This window comes from Dendrobates tinctorius, unplaced genomic scaffold, assembly GCF_039654945.1.
Source record: "Dendrobates tinctorius isolate UK_male_01 unplaced genomic scaffold, ASM3965494v1 ptg000116l, whole genome shotgun sequence".
Taxonomy (NCBI): Eukaryota; Metazoa; Chordata; class Amphibia; order Anura; family Dendrobatidae; genus Dendrobates; species Dendrobates tinctorius.
In genome coordinates, this window is record NW_027361784.1 from 26,485,448 (window position 1) to 26,505,954 (window position 20,507).

Consider the following 20,507-nt stretch of genomic DNA (forward strand, 5'->3'; position numbering starts at 1 on the left):
AAGGGCGATCCAAGCAATATTACAAATTATAGACCCATATCGTTAATGAACACGGACACAAAGTTGTACTCAAAAATTCTGGCCAACAGGCTGAGTATAATCTTACCTTCACTAATAAAAAATGACCAAATGGGCATTGTAAAGGGCCGTCAGACATGTGATGCAACCAGAAGGATAATCAATTCTATCAAACTAATCAACCAAGCCAAAACACCGGCAGTATTTATATCCATAGACGCAGAAAAGGCTTTTGACCGCCTTGACTGGTCCTTTCTAAAACATACCTTGTATAAATTCGGTCTAAATCAAAATTTAATAAACACTATCTTGGCCCTTTACACTAACCCCACTGCAAGAGTCTTTTCCAATAACCATTTATCCAAAGCCTTTAGAATTTCAAATGGGACTAGACAGGGTTGTCCCTTATCCCCCCTACTATTTAATTTGGCCCTCGAACCACTAGCAGAGCATTTTAGGCAGAATCAAAATATCAAAGGACTAGTCACCCCCAACAGACATCATAAATTAAACCTATTTGCAGATGACATTATACTTACCCTTACGGATCCGACGTCATCCACTCCCGAAGCTTTTAAGGAACTGAAATTTTTTTCCATTCTATCAAATTTCAAAATAAATGAAAACAAGTCGAACATTTTACCCTTTAATTTAAATAATCATCAGATAAACTCTATAAAAAGCATGTCATCCCTCAATTGGTCCACAAATAATATTACATACTTGGGAATTAAATTAAATAATAACATACCAGACTTAATCAAAGCTAATTTAACAAACTTAACAGAAGTAATTAAAAAGGACTGTATTATATATGGCGACAAGGACTTGTCTTGGTGGGGCAAGAACTTCACGGTCAAAACCTATATACTACCAAAAATAATCTACGTCTTAAGATGTATTCCTCTACCAATCTCGACCTCTTACCTCACCAATCTGCAATCCTTGATAAACTCATTTATATGGAGTGGTAAAAAACCGAGGTCAGCTATGTGACGAACAGCCCACGGCCGTTCATCCACTTACGGAGGCGACTAACGGGGGTCCCACTGCCACCAAAACGCGACGGACAGCGGACCCTGTGTCACCACTATGTCACAGTCCCACCACTGACACGGGTGTATCAGCGGACGGAGGGATGAGACACAATGCCGGCACACGGCTATCACAGGCACCGTTGGGGCTTATCTTAGTTATCCCACCACTGGCACCATGTGACCAAAAATATCCAGCAAGCTACTCTCGCTCTACAATTTGCCGCAGGGGGAGTTTAATTTGGATGCCCCACCACTGCTATCAATCTTCCAAGTACTGCGGGGATTTATGTATATCCCACTTTCTCAGTTCCACTTTGGAACTCGCAGCTCTCCGGCGCCCCCCTTACCCTCAGGTCAGTCAGGGAACTGCACCTAGGATAATTGGTCGCTGGACGGGCTGCCTGTTGTGAACCGGCAATTAGGCTTCTGCAGTAAGGGAATTATCAATGCTGTGGCCGCAGACCCTTATTCAGCAATATAAGACCCTTCTGGACTGCCAGCAAGCCGCAATAGCCGTGCACAACGCGCTGCCACCAGTCACGGTTACTTAATTCACAGTGTTAAATTAAGAGGGTCCGTGGCAAACCCCTTGAATTAGTAGCGGTTATCTATCAAAGGCGTATAGTTCGGTTCTTAGAGCATGGAGACAGATCTAAATAATTATATCATTTATTTTCCGAAAGAGGACAGTGATTACAGATAAAAGTTGCTATAAAATTGAGACATAAAATATGTACAGTACAGGTATAAAATAAAAGTGGAGAAAACAAAGAGATTACACTCACATGTGGTCAGTTGGCATCCCATGTGGCTTTAAGGGGGGTGGAGGCGGAGCTGCACTTCTCCGCTCATCTGGGGGTCTTTCTAGCACGACGACTTGAGCTGTTCTGCTCTGTTTTTGTCCAGGAAATGCTTTATAGACTTGCTATGTGACATCACGGAGAGATGCATGCTGGGTTAATCCCACCTCCCTTTTGGATTTAGAATTACACTAGAAAACTTATACTAATCATAACTCCGTGGGGGCAGCCCGCACAGACACATATAGGGCATCATTGGTTGTGATTTGTTGAGTACAATAATTCAAGACCAAATATGCAGTAGTTCTGATACACCGTTTAGCTGGAATACATATCTCAGGTTCTGAAAGGATTAGGCTTCGCAAGAACCAAGGCAGCGACGCTGTGACCGCCCGGATTACAAAAATATGATTTTTATATCTCTAGGGTATATGGTTTTCGCAGGTCAGGCTCTTAAAGGTTTACTTCTGATTCCTGATTTCAAACAAAGAGTTTATTTCCCGCACTTTTTTTCTCTTTCAGCTGAGGCTGGGAGAAGCCAAATGGTGTGGCAGGAAGTTGGTTTATGGCACTCGGGGGAAGGGAAGCTGCTGTAGTGTGCAATGTAACTGAGACACTGGCAGGCAGCTTCTCAAAGAAAATGGAGGGTTTGTTAGCACATTGCAACAGAAAACATCTTGCAGACATTGTACATCACACCTCCCCCCTTAAGAGGGCGCTAAGGAGGCATTACCTCTCGGTAATCGGCCATGCGCACCTCAGCGGGTTCGCCCCGGCGGGACAACCCATCGGCATTGCCGTTTTCACTGCCCTTCCTGTGTTTTACAGTAAAATCGTACTGTTGAAGGGCAAGGCTCCAGCGGAGCAATCTTCCATTGGTTCCGGACACTGTGTGCAACCAGCTCAGAGGGTTGTGGTCAGTTACCACCGTGAAGGCGCGCCCGTACAGGTAGGGCTGCAAACGCTGCAGTGCCCACACCATGGCCAGACACTCCTTCTCGATGGTCGAGTATGCCACTTCCCTCGGCAAAAGTTTCCGGCTCAGATACAACACGGGGTGCTCTTGGTCCCCCGAATCGACCTGGCTAAGCACAGCACCGAGGCCAAACTCGCTGGCGTCGGTCTGTACCAGAAACGGGAGACTGCTGTCGACTGCTCTCAACACTGGAGAGTTGCACAGGGCTGCTTTCAAAGCTTGGAAAGCCGCCTCACAGTCATCTGTCCAGTTGACTGTTTGGGGTAGCCTCTGCTTGGTGAGGTCAGTCAAGGGTTTGGCAAGGGCGCTATAGTCTTGTACGAACCGCCTATAGTACCCTGCAGTGCCCAAGAAGGACTTCACCTGCTTCTTGGTCCTGGGGGTGGGCCAGGACACGATTGCATCCACTTTTTCTGGCTCCGGACTCATGGAACCCCCGCCTACCCGGTGCCCCAGGTAGTGGACCTTGTGCATGCCTATCTGGCACTTCCCCGGCTTGATGGTCAGGCCTGCCTGGTGAAGACGCTTGGGCACCTCCTGGAGGTGCTGAAGGTGTTCCTCCCAGGTGGAACTGAAGACGGCAATATCGTCTAAGTACGCCACCGCGTACTCCTCCAGTCCCCGAAGCAGGTGGTTGACCATCCGCTGGAAAGTGGCAGGGGCATTCTTCATGCCGAAGGGCATGACCGTGGACTCGTACAGTCCAAAGGGGGTGATAAAGGCGGATTTCTCCTGCGCCTCAGGGCTCAGGGGAATCTGCCAGTATCCCCAACTCAAATCCATGATGGATATGTAGTTGGCGTTTGTCAACCGCTCGAGCAGATCCTCGATGCGCGGCATCGGGTGGGCATCAGAGGTTGTGATGGCGTTGAGCCCCCTGTAGTCCACGCAGAATCGGGTGGTTCGATCCTTTTTAGGCACGAGGACTACAGGTGAAGCCCACGCGCTTTTTGACCGTCGAATCACCCCCAGCCTTAACATCTCATCGATCTCTTGGCGCATGACTTGTTGCACCGTTTCAGAGATCCGATAAGGTGTTCGCCGTAATGGGGCGGGGTTCCCGGTGTCCACGTCATGAACCGCTAACTCCGTCCTCCCAGGACGGTTGGTGAACACGGGCCGGAAGAGTTCCAGGGTGGCCATCAACTGCAACCGCTGGGATATGGTTAGAGAACCACTTATCTCCATGTCCTCAATGGACCCATCGGCCTTGGTCTGCGCCAGCATGTCCAGGAGGGGATCTTCCTCCCCATCCTCTGGCAGATTGCAGACCGGTAGGACGCAAGCTTCACGTTCGTAGTGCGCCTTCAGCATGTTGACTTGAAAGGCCTTGCGCCTACCCCGAGCATGGTCAAGCGTGACCACGTAGGTGACCGGGTTGAGTTGTTGGTGGACGACGTACGGGCCTTCCCAGGCTGCCTGAAGCTTATCCGTTGGTACAGGGACCAGCACCCATACCTTTTGACCCACCTGGTAGGTCCGCTCCCGGGCGTTCTAGTCGTACCAGCGCTTCTGGTCAGCCTGAGCCTGCGTCATGTTGTCATGCACCAACTGCGTCAAGGTCTGCATCTTGTCACGGAAGCGCATGACATAATCCACGATGGACACTTCTGTGGGGTTTGGCTCATCTTCCCAGGATTCTCTTATCAACCCAAGGGGTCCCCGGACTCGCCTGCCATACAGGAGCTCGAAGGGGGAGAACCCGGTCGAGGCCTGCGGAACTTCTCTGTAAGCGAACAGCAGGTGTGGGAGGTACCGCTCCCAGTCGCGCCCTTGGGTCTCAACCAGTATGCGGAGCATCTGTTTGAGGGTACCGTTGAAACGTTCACACAAACCATTAGTCTGTGGGTGATACGGACTCAATACCAGCTGCGTCACCTGCATTTTCTCACAGAGAGCCTCCATTAGGCGAGACATGAATTGGGGCCCTTGATCGGTAAGCATCTCCCTGGGAAATCCTACCCTTGAAAAGATGGTCACCAGTGCGTCAGCCACCTTATCTGCCCTGGTTGAAGACAGAGCTACTGCCTCTGGGTACCGGGTAGCGTAGTCTACCACGGTGAGAATGTATCGCTTTCCGGAGCTGCTGGGGACAGACAGCGGTCCTACAATGTCCACCGTGATTCTCTGGAAAGGCTCCTCTATCACCGGCAAAGGAATAAGGGGAGCCTTAAGAGCAGGCCCCGCCTTACCCACTTTTTGACAGGTGGCGCAGGAGCGGCAGTAGTGTGTTACATCTGTCCCCATCTTGGGCCAATAGAAGTGTTGAGACAGCCGTGCCTTTGTTTTGCTGATCCCCAAGTGTGCAGCGAGTGGAATCTCATGGGCAATCCGCAACAACTCGGTTCTGAACTGATAGGGGACGACCAGCTGTTTCCCTCAACCACTCCTTTTTAGGATCTCTGGGTACTGTCTCCCGGTACAACCTTCCTCGTTCCCAGAACACCCTCTCCTTATCAGACTTGGAGGTGGGCGTCTCGGCGAGACCTCTCAATTTCTCCAGGCTGGCATCTGAGTGCAGAGCAGCCTGGAACTCCATGCTGGAGGCTGCCAGAAGTGACGTCAGGGTCCCCTCTTTACTGGGACCCTCTGGAACCGGCTCTGGGTTCACCTCTGGTTCAGTCTCTCCTGTAGCAGCAGAGGGTCCAGAAGACAGTGCGTTACCTGCGATCTGGGCACTCTGACTGCGTGTGACAGCTGCTATGTATGCTGTCTCCCTGGGGATTTCTACAGACCCACCAGCCGGTGCTGCCCTGGGCTCTACCTCCCCATCCATCCCCAACACTTCAGGAGCAGTGCTACTTATGGGCCAGTTACCTTCCTCGGTGGCACTGGTCAGCTGCATGGCATTACCTTCCTCATGGTCCCCATGCACCTCCCCATTTCCTTGAGCACCGTTGCTTACTCCTGCCAGGGGTTCCTCAGCCGTCTCACTCCGCAGAGTGACGGGGCTGAGCACTTCGGTACCTGTGGACACATCTACCGCTTCAAAGAAAGGGTTAACGGGTTCAGTCGGCACAGATACATCAACATCATCATCATCCTTCCTAGGAGAAGAATGGTTATCAGTTTGCTTTGGTACATTCACATCAGCATCATACCTGGGGAAGGAATGGTTGTTAGTTGCATCATTACTCATCAAGGCATTAGCAGGTAACACATTCAGTTTCCCCTCAACAAACTCTTCATCATCAGGGTTAACGTTACCCTTATTATCAGTTTGGGGAAGGGTGTCAGGGACGTAGTATGCAACCATCCGCCCCAAGTCAGTCCCCAATAAAACATCAGTGGGCAGGTTTTCAGACACTCCCACCTCCCTCAACCCGCTCCCAGCACCCCAATCGAGATAAACTCGTGCCACTGGCAAGGGACAACGGCTGGGTTAATCCCACCTCTCCCTATTGGATTTAGAATTACACTAGAAAACTTATACTAATCATAACTCCGTGGGGGCAGCCCGCACAGACACATATAGGGCATCATTGGTTGTGATTTGTTGAGTACAATAATTCAAGACCAAATATGCAGTAGTTCTGATACACCGTTTAGCTGGAATACATATCTCAGGTTCTGAAAGGATTAGGCTTCGCAAGAACCACGGCAGCGACGCTGTGACCGCCCGGATTACAAAAATATGATTTTTATATCTCTAGGGTATATGGTTTTCGCAGGTCAGGCTCTTAAAGGTTTACTTCTGATTCCTGATTTCAAACAAAGAGTTTATTTCCCGCACTTTTTTTCTCTTTCAGCTGAGGCTGGGAGAAGCCAAATGGTGTGGCAGGAAGTTGGTTTATGGCACTCGGGGGAAGGGAAGCTGCTGTAGTGTGCAATGTAACTGAGACACTGGCAGGCAGCTTCTCAAAGAAAATGGAGGGTTTGTTAGCACATTGCAACAGAAAACATATCTTGCAGACATTGTACATCACAAGCATCTTCAAATTTATATAATAAAAAGAATAATGGTGGTATGGGAATACCAAATCTTTCTGCCCATTATCACACTTTATTAATAAAAAGCAGTTTCTATTGGCTCTCTACTTCGGACCCACCAGCTTGGCTGGATCTGGAAAATAAAATAAATAAAGGCATTAAACTAAAAAATATTATATATAAAGTTATCACCCGCAAATTCCCAAGCTCGACAACCCATCCTATCTTCCAGGCGATTTCTCTGGCCTGGAAAAAATTGTCCACCCCTAAAAGAGGGACTTATAAAATAAACATCCTCAAAAAATTACCTCTTGTATTAATATCTGCTATCATGGGTCACAACCTGAATTGTATCTGGAAAGAACTAGGAGTCAACACTCTAGGGGACATTTATGATGGAAACAAATTCTTAAAATTTGCAAATTTAAAAAATAAACGCAATTGGTCATCAACAATTTTCCTTGAATATCAAATCTTAAAAGATAACATGTCGGCATTCCTCAAACTTAAACCAATTTTTACTGAGACGACTGTCAAAATCCTTAGTAATATAGATCACAAAATCTTCTGGAGTCATAAATTTATCTATGAATGTTTCAATCAAATGTCAACACCCCAAAAAAGGGCCTTTATGCTAAGATGGGAGAAGGATGCTAGGTCTACGCACTCCCTGGACGAATGGGAAGAAGCTTTCACATTATCATATAATTCAACACTATCTATGCCACTTCAGGAGACCCACTTTAAGGTGGTATCTAGGTGGTATTACACCCCGGTTAGAATGGCACACTTTGGGACATCCAACTCTCCATTGTGTTGGAGAAATTGTGGCAACAGAGGTGACCTCTTCCACATATTCTGGGACTGTCCAATAACCAAATTGCTTTGGCATCAAGCATCCAAGATTATTGGGAAACTGCTAGGTAAACCTTTTATACTCTCCCCCCATTTAGCATTACATTTGTTAAACTCAGATTGCATAGACTCTTCCTTGAAACCTTTAGTCCTACACATTTGTTTAATTATTAAGAACTAGATAGCATATCACTGGAGGGGACATTTCCTCCCAAAGATAGAAGACATCATATCTCTACTGGTTCAACACAGAACATATGAGCTCAAATTTGCTCTTGCACATGACCAATTTAAAAAATTCCACAATAAATGGTCAAGATGGGATCACACGATTTAGCTGTGTTTTACATTTTTCTGTTGGCGTTATACAAACCATTATGCTCAATGGTACCACATGTTTGCTTACTGTTTTTGTATGTTTTTATCCTATATTCCGCCTTCCTTCCCCTTCCTTGTCCTACCCTCCCCTCCCCCTCCATTTCCAACTTCTTTCCCTGTTCAAGTCAAAAATAAAAATTTTTGGAAAAGAAAAAAGTACCGTAAGCTATAATGCATAAAAAAGCTACCAAAAAGCACATTTCAAATGTAGTGTGATAGATATTTCCTTAATAACTGCTAAAATTTATCATGAGCATTATTTGCCTTTAAGACAAAACATTGCAGACCCGATCCATGAAAGAGTTAAGGTCCCGTTACATTTAGCGATGCACCAGCGATCCCGACAACGATACGACCCGGTCAGGATCGCTGGTGCATCGCTAAATGGTCGCTAGTGAGCTGCCAAACAGGCAGATCTCACCAGCGATGCAGCAGCGGTCGGCGGTCATCACTTACCTGTCACACGCAGCGAGGGTGATGTCTTCCGCCCACGTCCATGGAGTCACTCGTCGGCGCCAGCAGGAAGCCGACGACGAGAAATGGACCTATCATGATCCATTCTGGATCATGACAGATATAAAGCACAGGTAACCTTTTTTTTTTTTTTTTTTCCTAAGCTGTGCTTAAGGTGGGTTTTTGCCCCTGGTGGCCATTAGGATTATTGCACTGTGGTGTCCTTTGTTCTAAGTTAGCCCCCGGTGGTGGTGAGTGTCATTGCACTCTTGTTTCTTCAGTTAAGTGCACATGATTATAATACAGGTGTGATTGCTGGCTCTGCTATAAGAGTCACAGGTGTTGCAATCAGTGTTGGTGATAGTGTTCATTTCAACCATCCTTGGTGGAGGAAGGAGCTGGAGAGCTTTCCTTGCAGCACTGTCTTAGTCCTGGTGTGAAAGGAGTTGTCACGGGGTCCTTCTCTGGTATCACACAATCAACAGAGCAAGCGAAGAGTGAACAATTCCAAGACCTTTATTCAGGCAAAAATACGAAAAGGTCCATATTCAGTCCACCATACACAGGATAAGATAGTCCAGAATAAGAATGCAGTCCAGTATCAGGATAAAATGTCCAGGGAAACGAGATTCCAAAACTCTAGCACCAGAGGATAAAATGGGTCCTTCTCTCTCTGAAGTGCTGCCTGAACACCATCCTGTCCACACCGGAACTGACCTGTCCAGCTGCTGTTCTTCCCCCCACCCCCTTCCTTGTCCAGGGGTAGTCAAACAAGTTGGGGCCGGTTTCCAGGCCTCCCAGAGGAGAACAAAGGGCCTTAGGGATTAATGCACTACAGGGGGTCATCAAGAGACATATAGATACAGTGAGGCTGTAGACTTACAATGTAATAAGAAAAACACTATGAAAATGACTGAAATAGAAAAATAGGAATATACAAAAAATGATATCCACATAGCATATCACACCAACACAACCTCTCCCCCCCCATAATAAGTGAGCACGCCATGAAGTCTACACAGACCTCTGGCCTGCTCACTTTAGTCCACATTGCTCAGTTATTTATAATTCCTTGTACAGTGGCAGGGGGTAGGTTGGCCTGGGGAGCCTATGGTTCTTGTCGAGACAGTCCATCGGCGTTCTGGTGTTGGCTTCCCCGCTTGTATTGGATGGAGAAGCTGTAGGGTTGTAAGGACAAGCTCCACCGCAGCAATCTTCCATTGTCCCCTGATACGCGATTCAGCCATGTGAGGGGGTTGTGGTCTGTAACAATCGTAAAGTCTCTGCCATACAAGTATGGCTGCAATTTTTTTAGCGCCCATACGATGGCAAGGCACTTCTTTTCAATAGTGGCATAGGCAACTTCCCGATCCAGTAGTTTCCGACTTGCAAAAGCAACAGGATGTTCTTCTCCGGCGACGTTCACTTGGCTAAGTACTGCCCCAATCCCAAAGGTGGATGCATCTGTCCGCACGAGGAACCTGCGTTTATAATCCGGTAAAAGCAAAAGTGCATCTAAATAATACAGAGTTTTTAGTAATACTGTTTTTGATCAAAAGTAGCATGAAAGCCATCCCACCACGACAAGGTAACTCTGTTCGGGATAGTCCTACACTGTCTAATATTAAAAAACTTGCTTTGTGTCAAAGTTGACCTCAATGTGTGAACAAGGGCAGACAAAAGGACTGGGTCCCAAACAGTAGACACCAGTCTGGGGAAGCCTTATATACAATTTCCAGCTCAGGAGAGGGAGGCCACACCCCAGCTTGCACAGAATGCAAAAAATATAAAGAAAAATCACAAAAATTGTGCTTCGTTTGAAATGATACACATGCAGCGTATAAATGCATGTTGACATTGGCCATAAAACATAAAACCTGCAAAAGACAAAGTGAGCAAAAACCCTGCTGTAACTAAATAAGTAAAAGCAAAAGTGCATCTAAATAATACAGAGTTTTTAGTAATACTGTTTTTGATCAAAAGTAGCATGAAAGCCATCCCACCACGACAAGGTAACTCTGTTCGGGATAGTCCTACACTGTAATATTAAAAACCTTGCTTTGTGTCAAAGTTGACCTCAATGTGTGAACAAGGGCAGACAAAAGGACTGGGTCCCAAACAGTAGACACCAGTCTGGGGAAGCCTTATATACAATTTCCAGCTCAGGAGAGGGAGGCCACACCCCAGGTTGCACAGAATGCAAAAAATACAAAGAAAAAACACAAAAATTGAGCTTGGTTTGAAATGATACACATGCAGCGTATAAATGTATGTTGACATTGGCCATAAAACATAAAACCTGCAAAAGACAAAGTGAGCAAAAACCCTGCTGTAACTAAATAAGTAAAAGCAAAAGTGCATCTAAATAATACAGAGTTTTTAGTAATACTGTTTTTGATCAAAAGTAGCATGAAAGCCATCCCACCACGACAAGGTAACTCTGTTCGGGATAGTCCTACACTGGTGTCTACTGTTTGGGACCCAGTCCTTTTGTCTGCCCTTGTTCACACATTGAGGTCAACTTTGACACAAAGCAAGGTTTTTAATATTAGACAGTGTAGGACTGTCCCAAACAGAGTTACCTTGTCGTGGTGGGATGGCTTTCATGCTACTTTTGATCAAAAACAGTATTACTAAAAACTCTGTATTATTTAGATGCACTTTTGCTTTTACTTATTTAGTTACAGCAGGGTTTTTGCTCACTTTGTCTTTTGCAGGTTTTATGTTTTATGGCCAATGTCAACATGCATTTATATGCTGCATGTGTATCATCTCAAACCAAGCTCAATTTTTGTGTTTTTTTCTTTGTATTTTTTGCATTCTGTGCAAGCTGGGGTGTGGCCTCCCTCTCCTGAGCTGGAAATTGTATATAAGGCTTCCCCAGACTGGTGTCTACTGTTTGGGACCCAGTCCTTTTGTCTGCCCTTGTTCACACATTGAGGTCAACTTTGACACAAAGCAAGGTTTTTAATATTACAGTGTAGGACTATCCCGAACAGAGTTACCTTGTCGTGGTGGGATGGCTTTCATGCTACTTTTGATCAAAAACAGTATTACTAAAAACTCTGTATTATTTAGATGCACTTTTGCTTTTACTTATTTAGTTACAGCAGGGTTTTTGCTCACTTTGTCTTTTGCAGGTTTTATGTTTATAATCCGGGGCAGCCAAGACAGGAGCAGTGATGAGGGCAGTCTTTAATGCTGAAAACGCATCCTCGCATGCCGTCGTCCACGTCACATTCCTAGGCATGTTCTTGCGGGTCAGGTCGGTTAGGGGCTTATCCAAGGTGCTGAAGTTAGAAACAAATTTGCGATAGTAACCAGCAGTTCCTAAAAATGCAAGTACCTGCTTTTTAGTCTGGGGTCTACACCAGTTGCTAATGGCTTCCACCTTGGCAGGCTCAGGCCTTAGTGTCCCACCCCCTACTCTATGCCCGAGGTACTGCACCTCAGCCATCCCTATTTGGCACTTATCAGGGCGAATGGTTAGTCCTGCAGTAAGGATACAGTCCAGCACTATGCCCAAGTGTTTAAGATGTTCCTCCCAGGTTGTGCTAAAAATGGCGATGTCGTCTAAGTAAGCACAGGCAAAGTCCTGACATGGTTGTAACAGTGGATCCACCAGTCTCTGGAAAGTAGCGGGGGGCAGTTTTCATCCCAAAGGGCATTCCCAGGAACTCATAAAGCCCAAATGGAGTAATGAAGGCTGAGCGCTCCCGAGCGTCCTCCGTTAGGGGTATCTGCCAGTACCCCTTGCTCAAGTCTAACGTGGTCACAAATTGGGCACTGGCCAGACGATTAAATAGATCATCAATCCTGGGCATGGGATAAGCATCACTATTGGTGGCATCATTTAGTCATCTGTAATCAACGCAGAATCGTGTTGTACCATCCTTCTTGGGGACCAGGATGACAGGAGAGGCCCAAGAACTGTGAGATGGCTGAATAACTCCCAGTTGTTTCATCTCCAGTTCGTTCTTTATCATGCCTTCAACAGCCTCTGGAACCCGGTAGGCAGCCTGCTGGATGGGGCGTTGTCCGGGGGTTTCCACATGGTGGCTAGTGAGAGTAGTCTTCCCCAGCTTTGAGGAGAAAGCAGCAGCCCTCGGCCTTAGTACGGCGACAATATCGTCCTTTTGTATATCCAATAAATGGAAGCCCAGGGGTACTTGTTCCAGTGATCCTCCCGCTTGGGCAACCTGGAGGAGATCTGGGAGATATTCGTCGGTGGCGGTATCACTAGGGGGGTGGCAGACAGCTAGAACAGGCAGAGATCGGTCGTGGTAGTCTTTCAGCATGTTAATGTGGACCGTTTTCTGTCGTCGACCGCTAGAGTCCAGGGCAATAACATAGTGTCATTAATTTTCTTGACAACCTGATAAGGGCCTTCCCACACTACTTGAAGCTTGTTGGCAGGGGAAGCAGTAATCATGAGCACTTGCTGTCCTTCCATAAATTCCCAGTTCCTGGCATTACGGTCATACCAGGTTTTTTGTCTGGACTGGGCCATTCGCTGATGTTCTTTAGCGAAGGTAGCTAGCTGGGCGAGACGGTCTCTGAGCTCTAGAACATAGGGAACGATGGGAATTCCGGTATCTGAGATGTCTCCCTCCAAATGTTCTTTCAGAAGAGTGAGAGGCCCACGGACCTTCTGGCTAAACAGTAGTTCGAAGGGAGAGAACCCTGTGGACTCTTGGGGGAACCTCTCGATAGGCGAAGAGGAGATGTGGCAGGTACTTTTCCCAGTCTTTTTCAATGTCAACAAAAGCTCTCAGCATATTTTTTAGGGTTCCATTAAAGCGTTCACATAGTCCGTTGGTCTCCTGGTGGTATGGGGTGGTGCGAATGGCTTGAACACCACAGGTATGCCATAGGGACTGGACCAGATCTGACATGAACTGAGTGCCTTGATCCGACAATATTTCACTAGGAATCCCTACCCGGGTAAAGATGGTAACAAGGGCCTCAGCTACCTTTACCGCTGTAATACTGGACAGGGCCACAGCTTCAGGATACCTAGTGGCATAGTCCACCACGGTCAGGATATATTTTTTCCCCGACCTGCTGGGGTGGGCCAGAGGACCTATGATGTCGACGGCTACACGTTGAAATGGTTCCTCAATTATGGACAGGGATACCTTATGTCGAGCTCCTGGATGCCGCATTCGCTGGCACACATCGCAGGTGCGGCAATAATGGGCTACCGACTGCGAGATGCCCGGCCAGTAAAAACTTTGGGTGAGTCTCTTTTCAGTCCTTTTTCCCACTTGATGTCATGGGCCAGTTGAAATAGCTGTGCCCTGTACTTCTGAGGGACAATGAGTTGCCTGGTCGTTGCGTCAGGGTTGCCCTGGTCACTGCCCTTTGTTACACGATAATACAGTCCGATTTCTCGAGTGAAGCATCCTCATTATCTCCCATGTGCCCAGTTTCTGCCTAAGGTAGTTTCACCCTCTATTTCTCTCCTAAACTCTCTGTCCCAAGACTCTCCCAATGTAGTAGCAGCGAAAGGATTGCTTACCGACTCTGATGCGGTTCGTGGTGGTTGCTCCCCGGTGGGGTCCAGATGACGTAGTGCTTGAAGGGCCTGTAGTCGGGTGACTGCTCCCACAAATTGGGGAGTTACAGTGCCAATGTCGTTCCCAAGGAGGATATCTGCAGGAAGTCCTCCCATAACTCCAATCCAACACAGTTTTTCTCCACAACCATAATCCAAACGCACAGAAGCTCGCTGTATATATTTGCGGGCACCCCCCGCCAGGACAATGGGAATTCCCAGACCCTGGTAAATTGCCTCGGGTCGAACCACACGGGGGTCAGCGATAGTCAAGAATGCCCCCGTGTCTCTAAATCCTGACACTTTGTATCCATCAATAAAGACATCCTACAGGTGGCGTTGCCGTTGCTCTGAGTAGCTAAAGGACAGAGGCCGGAGTCCGTACACTCCAGGAGGGGTATCTATGGTGCCGTGGTCGGTGGTCCACTCTGGTGGGGGTGGTGGTAGCTCTTCCTCAGGTGTGGTGGAGTGTACAAGATGCACTGGACGAGATGGGGCTGCGTGGGGCTCTCTCCGAATCCTGGAAGTACAGCCAGACTGCAAATGTCCAGGTTGCCCACACCCATAACACCTCCTCTCTGTGATACCCCCAGGTCGTGGTCGGAACTGTTGGGGCCTAGGATTGTGAGGCGTGATTGTCATCGGCTTGCGACTAGATGGAAGGGCAAATATAATTGGAGGGGGGCGCGGGAGCAGGCCGTGGTTCATTGTCCAGAAGCCTCCTCCATTGCGGCCGGATAGTAGGCTTCATCAGCAAGGGCTGAAGCTCTATCCACGGTACATGGCGTGCGCTCCCGGACCCATTCCCGTACCTCTGCAGGGCACTTGGCAAGAAATTGTTCTATAAGGAACGCCTGTATAACATCTTCCACAGTAAAGGCGTTTTCTGCTTCCAGCCATCTCCGACATGCCTCGGACATCTTATGTGCATACATCCTAAACGATCCCCCCGTGGTGCATGGGAGGTCTCAGAACTTGGCCCTATATGAGTCTGGGGTGATAGCATGGTAATCCAGGATAGTCCGCTTTACAATGTTATAATCCCGGTTCCGCAGTGCATCAGTGGTTCGGTAAGCCTCCGCCATGCTTCCGTTCAGGAGGCCCACTAACAAACGCATCCAGCTAGAGTGGGGCACCTCCATCACAGCACACTGCTGCTCAAAGTCTTTGAAGAACCCCTCCACATCTCCAGAAGCCTCATCAAATGGCTTAAACTCTGTCCGGGTGATCCGTACAGGCTCCCGGATTGTTGGGGTTACACTCCACATTGCGTTACTCCCTTTTTCAAGCTCCATTGCTTCCTGTCTCCGCTGTGCCCGGCGGGCAGCCTCCTCCTTGTACTCCTGAGAGACGCCGGGGCCCAGAACCGCCATCTCTTCTTCGTACCACACCAACCACTGGCTTTTCTGGAAGGGGATCCCTGTCTCTAGTGCTCGTCCTTCAGACATCTGGGAGGAGGTGGCCGGGCTAGCGCCCACCAGTAGATCGATTAAGGCCTCTTTAGTCAGTCCCTGGTAGTTCAGGCCCAGGTCTCTGGCTCTCTCCTGTAAACTGCATACAGTCCAATTTCTGTACTCTGTGGGTGGTTCTCCATTGGGTTACACTCTGTTGATCCCACTGCTGCCACCAGTTGTCACGGGGTCCTTCTCTGGTATCACACAATCAACAAAGCAAGCGAAGAGTGAACAATTCCAAGACCTTTATTCAGGCAAAAATACGAAAAGGTCCATATTCAGTCCACCACACAAAGGATAAGATAGTCCAGAATAAGAATGCAGTCCAGTATCAGGATAAAATGTCCAGGGAAACGAGATTCCAAAACTAGCACCAGAGGATAAAATGGGTCCTTCCCTCTCTGAAGTGCTGTCTGAACACCATCCTGTCCACACCGGAACTGACCTGTCCAGCTGCTGTTCTTCCCCCCACCCCCTTCCTTGTCCAGGGGTAGTCAAACAAGTTGGGGCCGGTTTCCAGGCCTCCCAGAGGAGAACAAAGGGCCTTAGGGATTAATGCATTACAGGGGGTCATCAAGAGACAGATACAGTGAGGCTGTAGACTTACAATGTAATAAGAAAAACACTATGAAAATGACTGAAATAGAAAAATAGGAATATACAAAAAATGATATCCACATAGCATATCACACCGTCACAGGAGTCATAGGGGATTTCCTTGTAGCTCTGACAGAGCTTGGTGGCAGCGATTCAGAAGGAGAGCTGCATGCTGGAGGTGGACTCTGTTGCCAGGAGCAAGTGCAACAGAGTAAAGCTAAGTGGTGTTTCCCTGTTTGTATTTTTCCTTAGTGTGTATTAGTACAGCGGTGGGGCCAGTGCCTGCGCCACCCAGCTCCTTAGCAAGGGATAGGTGTAGGGTGTGCTAGGGCTACAGGTTCCTGATCGGCGGCCGGTGCGGAACCGGCATAGGGAACGTTAGGAGCGTTAAGGACACTGACTCAGGGGAGTGCAGGAGATCTCCATGTCCCCTTTCCCTATCGCAGGGCCCACCGTTGTAACTGTTTCCCTACCCCTTTTCTTGTTGTTTTAGCTACCGACCTGCGAGCCGTGTCACACAGGACAGTATCACGTGCCGCGTCCTGTTTTAGTTACCGGCCTGCTGGTCGCGTCACACAGGACGGGTCCACGTGACAGGACCAGGACGATCTCGCGCGATCAGCGATATCCAGCGGGGGGGGCGGTCAGAGGTGAGTGTCACATGTAGTGAGATCACTAGTGATATCCCTGCTGCGTCACAAAATCGGTGACGCTTTAGCGATATTGCTAGCGATCTCTGTATGTGTGAAGGGGGCTTTACTGCCAGTTTTCTTGATTAAAAAGCCTTCAAATGTGGCAACATTTTTGCAACCAGTTCCAACCAGCTTTCCTAAAATAGACAAAGCTGAGGTGGGATGGAGAATGGCAAAGCCCGCCTGACTAATGAAAATTTACACCAGTGTGGTGTAATTTTTGCCAGAAATGTAGTCCATCCCCTGACTGGTGCAACATTTCTTCCATAGGCACACACCAGTTGGAGGCTGGATCTAATTCATTAAGTGGGGTGTGCCTCTTAGTGAATTAAGGAGTAATGTCTCTCCTTGTGGAGAGTGACATGCTTGGCATGACAGAGTAAGGAGACTTGCAGGCCATGCAATGTTCCTCTGGGAAATTAAATATGCAAATTGTCTCTTCAGAGAGAAAGAAGACTTAAACTCTAGGGTCACCTGTTGGAAGTAGGAATCCTAAAAGTAAATGTCGACCCTTTAACAAGTCTTGCCCCATGATTTAGGATAACGGTCACACCAGAATCTCAATTTGCAAACACCTGTTTCAGGGTGTTGCCCCACAGCAGTTCAAATCATGAGATCAGATTTGCCTGTATGAGAGACCTCTAGACTGGGGTCTAAAGGGTAACGTTTCTCCTTGTGGAGAGCAACATACCTGAAATACCACTGTAAGGAGACTTATAGGCCATGCAGTGCTCCTCTGGGAAAATAAATATGCAAATTGCCTATTCTTAGAGGAAGAGAACTAGAACTATAGTGCAACCTATTAGAGGTAGGTAAAAAAATGCCAAAGTGCAATATAGTCTTATCTAAGTTATAAAGAAAAAGCAAAAGGCTGGAGGTGCTCACCTTATTGGGTTGTGTGAGACCCAACCCCTACATTGCATAAATAACAGCTGCCACAACTTCCAAAGAAATGTACACTAACAAGCCAAAGGGTAACAGTGTTTTGTACTTTTGACTTTCAGGCACACAATGCACGTTACACAAGTCAGGAATGGTGGCCCGAAAAAAGATGACTTATGACTCCAATATCGTAATAAAATGCGCTGGCTTGAATTTTGCGAAAAGTGGACAGTAGAAAATTGGAAACGGATCATTTGGAGCGATCAGATGAAAGTCAATAAACTAGACTCTGATAGGAGCAAATGGGTCTGGAAGAAACAAGGGAAAAAGGGGCTATCGGATCGAGAAATTGAAGGAAGCCCGATGTTATGGGGTTTTTTCACAGCCAAAGGCATTGGATACTTGACCAGGATTGATGGTGGTCTGAATGCTGAGCTACTTGTATATGTGAGTATCTTACAAGATGAGTGACTTCATACACCCAAGTACTGAGTATGAAAAGGACGACATAGTGTTCCAACAGGACAGCGACATGAAGCATATGTCGAGATTGGTGAAAAATTAGTTCAATGCCAATGAAGTAGAGGTTCTTTATTGGCCCTCACAGTCCTCAGACCTCAACCTAATCAAACACTTGTGGGTAGAGTCGAAGAAAAAGTTGTATACATACCCAAGTGATCGACCAGTATGCACCAACTATGGGAACGTGTAGAAGAGACCTGAGATCAGATTTCGGTAGAGACATGCTTGAATCTGATCGAGAGCAGCCCAGAAGGACTCAGGCAGTGGTAAAAGCCAAAGGTGGATTTACAAAATGCTAGCAAAATAATAAAAATTAAAATTTAGATTTTTAGGATCAAAACAGTAACAATGCAGTGAAATGACAAGAATCTGCATAACTAATCGTATGCTAAATAGCTGCAAGTCAAATTTATGTGTGAGATATCCAAGATTATTGTCCATAAAATGATGGTAGTCTCATGTTCTAAGAAGATGTGGATGGTGAGATATGGAGCCTGAAAGTCACAAGTTCAAAACATTGTTACCCTTTTGCTTGTCAGTTAATACAAATGTGCCGACGGTGATGGAAGTATCCTGCTCTGCTGATTAAATGACAAGCCATGATGAGATGAAAAATTGCTGGTTTAATGTCATACCTGTAGCAGAAGGGCCCAACATAAAGATGTGCTGTTGTAGCTTATGCAATGTATTTTGATGCCACAGATTTTAGATCTATTTTTCTGGGTTGGTGCAGATAACATATGGGCGTCTTGGAGAATGTTATCAAGATGAACATGGGATCAAGTGAAAAACAGAACTGTAAATCATCCTGAGGCTTCAATATCCAAGTGAGTCGAACAGGAGTTTTGCCAACACTAACATGTAATGAACTTCTTGGCTTTTATCTCCTATAGACTGAAAGTGATAATTAGTGTCACTTGCCTCCTGTTGTGTATTTAATTGCTGAGTTTCAACATGTAGCAATAATAGGATTCACGATATGAATAAGAACTCAAACTTTGCCACGGCTACCCGGTGATAATTCCAAAAGTTCACAGATCGCAGAAAAAGGTTGTAGGTAACACTATGACCATTGCGGAAAAAAGAAAGACCAATTCAGACTTTATGCTTTATGCTTTGTTTTCCACAGGAAAAAACTGAAGTAACCAAATGTCAGTGGTTAGTCCTAGCCTAATTTTGATTGAGATCAGCTGCCATTTTTGTACATGTCCACGATGCGCTTAGTAAAGTTCTCTACAGTCCTGGCTAAAATCATTCTTTCTTATATCCCAAAGAGTCTGAAGGGGTCTTCATCAGAGAAACATGGATTTTTGTGAGTACTCACCGTAAAATCCTTTTCTCCGAGACGCTCATTGGGGGACACAGAGACTGTGGGTGTGTGCTTCTGCCGTCTGGAGGCCGACACTAAGTGTACAAAAAAAGAGTTAGCTCCTCCTCCGCCGCATACACCCTCGCCCCTAGGCCGGGCGTAACTCAGTTTAGTGCATAAGCAGTAGGAGAACGCGCCTTAAACTCAGGCAAGAAACTATATGTCTGAAAAAGGGGGCCACCCTAAACCTTGTACAAGGATTTGTATAACTCAAAATAAGTAAATGCCAACTGGCTGATAGGGTGGGTGCTGTGTCCCCCAATGAGCGTCTCGGAGAAAAGGATTTTACGGTGAGTACTCACAAAAATCCATGTTTCTCCGTCGTCTCATTGGGGGACACAGAGACTGTGGGACGTTCTAAAGCAGTCCTCTGGGCGGGATCTTAGCTCACCCAATCCATGCTAATTTGCGCCCCTGATTAGAGGTGCGCAACTGCTGCCTGGAGAATCTTTCTTCCCAGGCTTGCATCCGAGGATGCCTGGGTATGTACGTTATAATGTTTGACAAACGTATGCAAACTGGACCAGGTAGCTGCTTTGCATACCTGCTCCGCTGAAGCCTGGTGTCGCAGTGCCCATGAGGCACCCACTGCCCGTGCCGAGTGAGCCTTGATCCCTGCCGGAACCGGCGTGCCACTGATTTGATAAGCTTCTTGGACCGTCAGGCGAACCCATCTGGCCAAAGTCGCTCTGGACGCAGCGAGCCCCTTCCGCCGCCCCTCTGGAACCACGAATAGAGAGTCTGTCTGGCGGAATGGCGCTGTCCTTGTCACATACCTTCTAAGAGCTCTTACCAGATCCAGGGTGTGCAAAGCCTTCTCTACCCTGTGCACCGGTGCCGGGCAAAACGAGGGTAAGACAATGTCTTCGTTGATATGAAATGCAGACACAACCTTCGGCAAGAAGGGAGGAGCTGGCCTTAAAACTACCTTATCTTTATAAAAGGTCAGGAACGGCGGTTTACAAGATAAGGCCGCCAATTCCGAAA